Source organism: Ochlerotatus camptorhynchus, unplaced genomic scaffold, assembly GCF_037179485.1.
Source record: "Ochlerotatus camptorhynchus isolate MF236.1 unplaced genomic scaffold, CSIRO-AGI_Acam_v1.1 ptg000070l, whole genome shotgun sequence".
Classification (NCBI taxonomy): domain Eukaryota; kingdom Metazoa; phylum Arthropoda; class Insecta; order Diptera; family Culicidae; genus Ochlerotatus; species Ochlerotatus camptorhynchus.
Genome location: NW_027040560.1, coordinates 1,416,587 through 1,427,666, shown reverse-complemented (window position 1 = coordinate 1,427,666; position 11,080 = coordinate 1,416,587). Strand labels below are relative to the sequence as shown.

Sequence of the window (11,080 nt, the reverse complement as noted above, 5' to 3'; positions counted from 1 at the left end):
ATATTTTTCCTGAATTTTATACTAATTGAACTTGAAAAAGAAATTTAATTTGATTTTTTAAATAAACGATTTCACCGATTTACACGCGTTTTCCCTTGACCAAATTTTGACCGTATCACCCTTTACTACGCTTGCATGAATACGTGCAACTAGAAGCGGAAAGAAGTGCTCTAAGGCTCAAAAGGTCTAAAAAAGTCATGCCTGGTTGATCACCTAAGCATTTTACAATACTTCCAAAGAGGGCCAGTGATGAGTATTAGACTGCCAATGAATGTATGGGAAAAAATTGACCATCAAATTTCGCTAACAAACCATTTACAAAATGTATATTGCCTCGAAAAATGACCCTATGCAAAATTTGAGCTCAATCGGACATGATTTAGGGGTGGCGCAAACGTAATTCATCCAACAGCATTCGTACTCGCGGTGGGGGTGTGCTCATCGCTGTTTCCAACGAATTCGCCTCCTGCGTAATCTCCAACGAACTATTTACTACAATTGAAGCGGTTTGGGTTAAGGTCAACCTCACTTCGCGGGACATCCTCATTGGAGCGGTGTATATTCCCCCTGAACGTCGACATGACTGCACCACAATGCAGCTTCATCTGGATGCTACAGAATTTGCATCGTCCATGGCTGATATAACGGATGTGCTTCTTCTGCTTGGTGATCAGCCTGGGCTTAGCTGGTCACCCTCAGGCCAGGGTTATGCGTTTCCAGATCCGATTGCATCTTCAACTACTCCTGCCAGCCGCTTGCTTGTTGACGGCACGGCTTTTCATGGACTGAGCCAGATAAACCTTGTTCCCAATTTCCAGTCTCGTTTTCTTGACTTGGTTTTTGTTAGCGAAAGTGCACTTCTGGACTGTGTCGTCGTTGAAGCGCCTGATGTCATCGTTCCTCTTGACAATTTGCACCCTTCTTTGGATATATCTATCGCGAACGGATCTCAAATTCGTTTTGATGAAACCATGACTGCCACTCGGCTCCTCAATTTCCTGAAGACCGATTTCCGTTTGCTGAGACGTTCCTTGTCCCGGATCAACTGGAACGTGTTGAATGACCTTGATATCGATACAGCAGCCGCTCGCTATAATAGCCTTTTGCGCGACTGTGTTTGTGCTTCAGTACCGAAGTGCCAACCTCCAAGAAAACCGCCTTGGTCTAACGCTACTCTCCGCAACCTGAAACGAGTGCGATCTAGAGCTCTCCGTGCTCTCACTCACACTCACACTTATAAGTACATGTCAACATGGTTTCTTTCCTGGCCGCTCCGTGGAAACTAATCTCGTCAGCTTTACGTCGTTCTGTATGGAAAATGTATGCAAGAAACTTCAAGTGGATGCCATCTACACTGATCTTAAAGCTGCGTTTGATAGAGTTGTGCACGACGTTCTGCTAGCAAAGCTTGAAAAAATTGGATGTTCTGTTTCCTTCTGCAGCTGGCTTATATCGTACCTCGTGCAACGTGAAGTTACTGTATGCATCGGAAACTACTCATCGTACTGTTTCTCGAACAGATCAGGAGTTCCACAGGGTAGCACTTTGGCACCACTGCTCTTCTCTTTATTTGTGAACGATGTAACGTTTATTCTACTACGTGGAGGTAAATTGTTTTTTGCCGATGACTTGAAGATTTATCTAGTCGTTCGAGGCTATGCCGACTGTTTAGAACTACAAAACCTGCTTGAAATCTTTAATGATTGGTGTGAACGTAATTTTATGGTCCTGTGCGTCTCAAAGTGCTGCGTAATTAGTTTCCGTCGATCTAGGACTGCCGTTTGGTTTGATTATAACGTTGCTGAGACTGCAGTTCAACGTGTCGATCACGTTAAAGACCTCGGTGTCATGTTGGATGAAAAGCTCACATACACTCGCCACTTCTCAACCACGATCGACAAAGCTAATCGACAGCTTGGATTCATGTTCAAGATATCTAAGTAATTTCGTGATCCTCTGTGTTTTAAAGCCATTTACTGTTCATTGGTACGCTCACTACTGGAATTCGCGTGTGTTGTCTGGAATCCCTACCAAGCTGTATGGAGTGGACGATTCGAAGCTGTTCAACGCAAATTCGTCAGATACGCACTGCGCTATCTTCCATGGAGTGACCCGCTGAATTTACCACCGTATGCTGACCGCTGTCGTTTACTGGGTTTGGATACTCTTGCTAAGCGACGAAACATATCGCAGGTCGTCTTCGTTGCTAAAGTTTTACTCGCAGAATATGATGTTCCTGAGTTACTGGCCAAAATTAATCTGTATGCTCCTGCCCGAACACTCCGTCCGAGAACCTTGCTACATGAAGTAGTACATGCAACGAACTATGCTGCAAACAGTTCCTTTGTCGCCATGATTCATCAATTCAACGAAGCCTCTGACCTATTTGACTTTGACATCAATGCCTCGATGTTTCGTCATCGTTTGCTGTTGGCCAATTTTTAATTTTTAATGAGTGACTACATTTAGATTTAAGTGTTTCATTGAGACTATCAAGTCAGATGGACTATAATAATAATAAATAAATAAATAAATCTTTTCAGGCAAATGTTCCTCTTGTGTAAAACTCATGATTCCCAAAAAAAAAACAGATTAACGCAATTCAAGATATTTTTACAATTGATTTTAGAAATTTCTGATGAAAAGTTGTGGTTTTTCATATATTTTTGAATTTTTGGACCACCCTAATGAAGAATAATTGGACCACCCTAGTGAATTATTTCGTATTAAATCCTAAATGGTGGTTTAATTCGATATATAAGCAGGTTGGAGACAATTGTGAACAGTTTTAGAAGCCGACTCATCAATCTTTTATATTCCATATAGAACTCATTAAATGTCCCAGAAAGTCGATTTTTGAAAAAAAAAATTTTTCGAGGTAACACCAAATCTCGACGTTTCATGAATTTTTAAGACATTTGGCATCAAAAAAAAAATTTTGATTTCCGAAATTTCATGTACCCCCCTCCTCCTTGGGAGATTTTCGAGAGTGAAAAAAGTCAAACTTTGACACGTTTGCGCCACCCCTAAATCATGTCCGATTGAGCTCAAATTTTGCATAGGGTCATTTTTCGGTCACATTTTGTATATGGTTTGTTAGCGAAATTAAAAATTACCATTTTCGCTGGCAGTCTAATGAGTATGAATGGAGACTGGATGAAACCAGAGGACAGTTATGACACTCCCTTCAACGTATGTGAAATGTTGCGTTCGGTCAAGGCTCAATCATATTTTTCACAGATGGCTCAAAAATTGGAACACAAACAGGTGCAGGAATCTTTGGCCCTGGGACAAATATTTCAGTAGCGATGGGACTTTGTCCAACAGTGTTTCAAGCGGAAATTGTGGCCATACTTGAATGTGTAAGTGTTTGCTTAAGGAGAAAATATAGATGTGCAAATATCTGTATTTTTTATGACAATCAAGCAGCACTAAAAGCGCTTCGTGCTTACAAATGTACATCAAAGATTGTCTGGGAATGTATTCTCTTGTTTCGACAGCTGTGCAAACAGAACTCAGTAAACTTATATTGGGTTCCTGGACACTCTGAAATGAAAGGGCAGACGATCTCGCAAAATAAGGTTCCAATTCACCGTTTATTGGCCCAGAAGCATACTGCGGTATATCAAACTGTTCGGTAAAAATGGAACTCAAACGCTGGGAAGAACAAAGGGTGATGGCTAACTGGATGGCCGTCACGAAGTGCAACCAGTCTAAAAGGTTTATTACTCCAAATTTAATACATACCAAAAAGCTCTTGGAGCTCAATAAACGGGCTCTTAGTATATACACTGACCTAGTAACTGGGCACTTTCCGAGTAGATATCATTTGAAGAACATTGGTCGGGTTCAGAGCGATATCTGCCAGCATAGTACGTGAAACCTCGGAACATCTGCTCTGCAGTTGCGGTGCATTACACAGGCGTAGATCTAAATTTCTTCGTAGTGTTATCTTACAACCTAGTGGAATTTGGTCTGCTAATCCTGGAAAGGTAGTTGGTTTCATAAACCATTTCATACCTGACTGGGAAAGGACGTGTCCAGGCAATTAGCTGTCCACTCATTAAATGGTGGTCAGCTTGCATGATACGAACAGTAAACAGGGGTACCACAAAAGTTCAAATAATGGACAGTGGTTCAACTCCCCCCAACAAAAAAATCTCAGGAAATAGGGGAAATGGATGTCATGTCGGCCTAAATGTCCATAATTTGGGCCCATACATAAATTCAGTAATCGATTAAATTTTCAATAGCGACCAAAAATATCCATTAGTACCGTCAAAATGACGCGTTCATCTAGATAAAATTGATAAATAGCATATTTTTAGCGATGGGCCCAATCTTAGATCCATGACCAATATTAGAGCCATTTCCCCTACGTAAATTAGTTTTTGTCGATAAGTGATTTTTATGTAAAAAACGACGGGAAGCACGATGATGCTGTCAGAATGTAAATCTAAATGCATATACTCATTCTGAAAAAAAAAATACGTTTTAAATTTTTAAACGCAAATATAAAATATTTGACAACACTGTACAAAAACAATAAATTGAAATTTAGATTCCTTGTCTAATTTTTAAAAAGCACTCAATAATGTTAATTGTAACTTTATTTGTTCTGAAGATATTGATAAAAGAAAGCAGTGCTTTCTTGAAAATCACGAAAAATAAAAAAATGCTTCCCTGGAACGAGGGGTGCTTCGATCGGCATAAACATGTGGATTCATACAAGTAAGACCAAAATAAACATCTCCTCAAAATTTGGTCCAAATCGGAAGAGGTCAATTACACGTTTGATTTTTTCCTCGGTCACTTGGCTTGAAATGACCCATGATGATTTTGCATCAAAACGTTCCACTAATTTTATGTTCTGTGTAATTTTTGGAACATCATCGTATATAATAAAAATGTATTCTTTCAAAACTGTTACGTTAAGCGTCTGAAAAATGAATCCAAATGAAATCGTTAAAATGGAGAGTCAGCAGCACAATGGTAATGATTAACTACCACTTGTCACAAACAGTTCAGAACCAAAAAAATACCATTCCAACTTCAACAATTAGCAATCTCGTAACTGCAGTGGCAAACCCCGTTCGGATGTCGACTAATTGCTGCAATATTATTCAATTGCGGACAACGAGACGGGTTGATTTATATGGGGAGGCCTGATAAATTCGGCAACTTGTTTTCATAATAGCCACGGTCCACTTCTAACGCAAAATCACTCCATATTCCGTCCGGCTAAGTAGGCGTCGTCGTCGTCGTCGTGACCAAAATTAAAAATGATCGTGCTCTGGAAATTAGTACTCAGTTGCAGCATAGAAACGTGACTCTGGGACTAAACGAAGATCTATTCCGGAGCCGTTTGCGTACAATTCACACGCCGCGAGAACTTGACCGCGATAAGTACCTATATTTATTAATAAAATATTGATTGCCGAAATCGAATAATTGAATTAGAACTACAATGAGTGTACATGAGTTTACTCGGCTTTCGGATTGATCGAAATATGCGAACAAGGACGGTACACCACTTGCGACGGGTTTCGTACATCGCCTCCTGTAGTTTATCGTTCCAAGAGCATCTGGTTCTATAGAAAGAGGTTGGCATTGAACGAGTGCTATGGGTTTTATTCTTTTCTGTTCCTTTTTGTAGGGTCCAACTATCTACAAGAATTAACATGTACTTGGCCTACTTGTTCGTAGCCGGTAGATTAAGTTTCACGCAAAAATTTATTTTTGGCGTTCCCTTGTTTGAGAAAAGGAGAACTTGTTGTCAATTTATGTGCATGTTGTTTTATTTATGAGTTAACGGACTGTTGTCAATGCGAGTATATCATTGTTGTCCAGTGACTCCAGTGTGAAGGTTGCCAAAAATAAACAAGTTTTCCTGCCAATTATCTTGGTTACGAATGCGATCAATTACCTTTTCACGGATATAGTTTCAAGTGACCAAAACTCTGTAACTTTATACGAGTTGTCTGTTCATATGGATTGCGTTTGATGTTAGAATAGCAAAGCTATATGGTGTCTTACGTAACGTAACATTTATCGTAGACATGACATGATGGGACCAGTATTCGCTCTAGATGTTAGGGTATCACATGCTTTGTTTGAGCAAAGATTGACATGTGACTTTTCTGCAATGACGAATATGCGCTTGCAGGGAATACGATATGTCGTCTGCTATTGGATTGTTGTCCGGTGAAAAAGAGCGGTTTGTGACCGAATTGATTGGGTCGCAAACTTGTTCATATTGCCCCTTTTAGCGAAGCGACGGTTGTGGTTTGGTAACTTTTGAATCAAATTTACATACCGGTTATCTGATTTGGCCTTTTCTTTCTCCGATAATCGCCGGAATAATCGTGAAACAGAGCTTTGCGGACAGCGATGCCATGTATCCTGATTTTTGTATGCGAATAAAGCTGGAGCCCTCTTGTTTTTGTTGGTACCGTAAGGTACTGTAACAAGTTTACGGTTACCTTACGGTATCGGTATCAAAATAAACAACTTTTTTTGCGCCTTCAAACATTAGGATACATGGCATCGCTGTTTGCGGATTGAAATAATTGATGCTTCCATTGATTGTTTTACCACAGAGCAGTTCCACGCCAAATAAGGAATCGGAAAAACTCGACCTTCTCAGATTTGCATGAAACTTTGCATAATTTTTATGGCAGGACTGGTAGCGAGTCACTTTTTGGTGACTTGGTAACTTTTTTTTTAGCCAAAAATCTCATTCTTAAGGCCTAGGCACTAAAGTCCCTTTTACTTGCAATCAATCACTATTTTCAACTTTTTTATCATGAATTTATTTAATGATTGATCATTCTTCTTGCAGTGCATAAAATCTGATAGTCTGTGGCGCCGGTGGTGTAGTGGTAAGCGTGATTGCTTCTGATATCAGCAGCCCTGGTTTCAATCCCAGTCGGCGCCTCCGGGATGTTCTGAGGCATAACATCTCTGATCACGATCAAGGGAAGTAAAGCCGTTGGTCCCCGGCTCATGAGTTGATGGGTCTATAGGTAGGGTCCAGGTGTGAGAGCTGCCTCCCTGGCGTCGGGAGCATTGGTGCTCAGCACGGAAAACAATATCGACGTAAAAAAAAAACATGGAAAAAAGGATCTGATAGTTCAATCGATGTTTACATTTTGTTCTAATTTTTGAACAATTTGAAGTTGTTGGTGCACTATTGCACTATTCCTTTTTGACATTTAATTGTCTATCTATATCTACATGGTGTCTACTCATTTGGATAAATAAAATTTTCAGAGTTTTCCAGGTTTTTCTTGAACAGGATAATTTCCTGGTTTATAAGATAATTATTTTTTAAATTAGTTACACAACAACATCAGAAATTAACGCAAATGGTTTTAAAACATGACAATCAGTTTGAAAGAAAAACCTTCACAATCAAATCCATTAAATGTTCGAGTTTAACACTTACTTAATTTTAGTAAGTTTAGGATCTCAAAAGTACAAGTTCAAGGTATTGAAATTTTTCAAATTAAGGAAAAAAATAATAATTTCTTTCATGTTTGAAATTAACTTCACTGAACATGTCTTTTGAGTGAAGTCTCATTAACCTCACAAAAATTGTAGGAACTTTACAGCAGTTCTGAGGAATGAAAGGAGATGTTGAGAGTTTCAGTGAAACAAACAACGGGAACATAAGGGAAGTTAACATCCTGGCAATATGGGGTACTTACAGCAAGCTTTAAGAACCTCAAAGCGGTTCTATTAGCTTCCGATAAACTGTAGGGACTTTTAAGAAGTTGCTAGAATTTCAAAAAACTTCACCGGTGTTAAGAAGACTTCAGAAATATAGAGAACTTGAGGAAAACTGTGGAAACTCTTAAGATGTTCTAAGTATCTCAGAAAAGCTAGATCTAGAGATCTTTGGGAAATTTGTGGGCCGAAGTTTCTCAAAATGCTATAAAATTTCGCCCACTTGCGCACTATGGACGAAAAGGCAAAATTTCTCGAAAATAATATACTCTAGATGTTTGATTTTTTCAAGAGTTTGTCTACACAAAAGATCTTGCTTTTGGTGTAACGCGAAGGAGTTTGGGATAGAACCGACGGCTTTTTGCTCAGTAAGTAAAAACGTTTGCCACTAGGCAAATGAGCTCCTTACATTTCAACACATCATGAAAATAAAAATCGTAAAACACACAAATAAAAAGATTAACGAATCGTGAATGTGGAGGGGCCTGAGAAATTAAACTCATGATGTTCTGCTCAGTAAGCAAAAACGGTCTCTAAGGCCACCGAGCCCCTCATATCACATCACACGCGAAGGAGTTGTTGTTGTAACCATTCAAATCCGGCACCGAGGTCGACGATAAGTTTCTTGGCGACTATAAATCTCTTTAATATGAAATGACTTGAGATTTATCCCACGTTTTTCTGCTCAGTAAGCGAAAACGGCTATCTAAGGCAGACGAGTCCCTCATATGACATGTAAAAACCGTTTCCGCGTTCAAAAGCCCTTGCTTTATATGTTAACCACTTTTTTCGCCATGTACAACAAGTTCATGGAGGCTCTCGATCTGGCCATCGAGATGCGCAACTCGCCACAGAAAGCCATGTAGTGCCTGCTGAAGAAATTCTGCGACGTGGATGGTTACCCATCGCGTCGCCGTTCCATAGTTGATGACAGCCGCTTTTATTGTGGTCAAACGGTTTTGGACGAGGTCTGCACTAAGGCCACCGAAGATCCTAGCTTGAAAGCTACCGTAGCCCAGGCCGAAGAACAGCAGAACGCTGCTCTCGAACCGCCCGACGCCGAGAAGGAGTTGGTCCGTGTGGCCTTGCTGGTTCACATACGGGACGCCATGGGCTCCGCTGAGACATATCACGGAACGGTAGGGCACCTGGAGTCACTCCAATCGCGCAGTGACGGAGTCATGTTCGACGTCCTCATCAAGGTCGACATGGGTCGGTCCAATCTGCTGCAGTTGATCCGTTTGCTGCGTCAAACCGCCTCGTTCGGCAGCGTTAGCCTTCTTCTTCTTCTTCTTCGCATTTCAAGCTTATTGCATATCGCATATTAGCTTATTGCGTGCTCTCAACTTAGTGTTCTAGATGCACTTCCACAGTTATTAATTGCGAGCTTTCGATGCCTGTACCATTTTTTGCATTGATATGATTGTGTGGCAAGTCCAATCATACTTCTATGCCCAGGGAAGTCGAGAAATTTCCCAACCCGAAAAATTCCTAGACCGAACCGGGAATCGAAGTCTGCTGGCCGAGAACAACGTCAACGTCAAAGCCCCGTGGTTCCCGAGCCATGCCTCCGAGCTGGTCAACTGCAACCACCTGATGGCCAATTACGAACCATTCCAAATTATGGACATGAACCACTCCGGTTTTGCTAATCAGGTCTACCGTGCCTGTAGGAAGAAGATTGCCGAAATCGCTTTCGGCTACAAGTACGGAGACCCAATCCCACACTTAAACTAGTCCGAAACCGAGAGCCAAGACCTGGTCGTGGCCGTGTTCATCCGCGTCAAGGAACTCATAACCACGCCTGCTCCGAGTACGTGACCGTATTCAAAAAGCTCGAGGACGAGAAGTTCTCCGTCATGGACCGCATCCCGCAACTGCAAGAGATGAACGACTTCCTCCGCATGAACACCGGCTTCACACTTCCTCGCTTCGCTGGCGTTCCGCATTTTCCAGAGCACCCAGTACACATCAACTCGCCATATCACACACCAGAACCCGACTGCATCTACGAACTACTGCGGCATATGCCACTGCTGGCCGATCTAAGCTTCGTTCAGCTCTCCCAGGAGATTGATCTTACCCCGTTGGGCGCGTCGGATGATGAAATCGAGAAGCTATCTCAGAGTTCGGTCTGTGCAAGGAGAACAACGGAATCAAGGCCTACGGTGCCGGTCTGCTGTCGGCTTACGAAGAACTGCTGCATGCCATCAGTGACAAGCCAGAGCACCGCGCATTCGAGCCGGCCAGCACCGCCGTCCAGTTTTACCAGGACCAGGAATACCAGCCAATATACTACGTCGTCGAGATCTTCGAGAATACCAAGGAGAAGTTCCGCCGCTAGTTCTTGACCATGTCCCGGCTGTTCGAGGTTCGCTTCAACCCACACACCGAGCGTGTTGCAGTGCTCGACTCCGTCGATAAACTCAAAACCCTCGTGTCACCGCTCAACACCAAAATCCTCCATCTGACGAATGCGATCGCCTTTCGATCGCTAAAGACAGCTGCACTAAGAAACTGTGCTGTGAATCAGTTGCCGTCGGCCTTCGAAACTTGCCGAACCCGTCCCGTCCCCTGGTTATCGAACCCAAACTCCCAGCGAAACAAATGACGAACGATAGGACATTCCAGAAGTTCAACAACAGTATTCTCACACCGATACTGATACTCCTTTGATCCAAACCCCGGACCCCGCCCGTTACGGAACAGATCAACACCCCAACAACCTCGAGGCAGCTTTCGTTCATATTTTCCGGATAATATGAACGCACCAATGAAGCAGGAGCTCAACCCTGGTCTATTGGGCCCATGTGGACGAAAAACTTTCAGGCCAAACTTTTGGAATCCGTTCAAAATTTCTCGATCTGAGTGTTCAGCGAAATCATCACATCGCAAGTTCCAAAGAATTACTACGAAATTTTTGGACAGGCACTAGGACCCTTGTTACGGCCAACTCTCCCCCTTCCCTTGTAACGCCTTCTATTTTATATTTTCATTGTACATCGATCATTGTATATGTAGTAGAGTCTATCTCTTATTTAAAGATACGTAAAAAAGGTCAGTGTTGGTAGCAGGTCACTTTTTAGTGGCTACACGCAAACCAAAAATCTATTACAATGAATGTTAGTTCCGTTTCCTATCATCCTCTGTTCATGAACATCGCAACCAATGTTAGAAATTGGCCATGCAGGCGATGTAATGGTTTTTTGTCTTTTTTATTTCGTGTTCTATCTACGCTTTCGACTATACCAGTAAGCTTGTAGAACGACGCACATTGTAGAACATTGTATAACGACGCACACACTTGCCTCGAATTTCTCCAGTAGAAAAAGCATACGAAGTCGAGTATGCG

The 11,080-nt window shown here is 41.8% G+C and overlaps 1 pseudogene; it reads left to right on the top strand.

The window, feature by feature from the left end:
* The first annotated feature begins 8,522 nt into the window (after positions 1–8,522).
* On the top strand, positions 8,523–10,339 carry LOC135697335 (tyrosine 3-monooxygenase-like; annotated as a pseudogene).
* Positions 10,340–11,080: the final 741 nt, after the last annotated feature.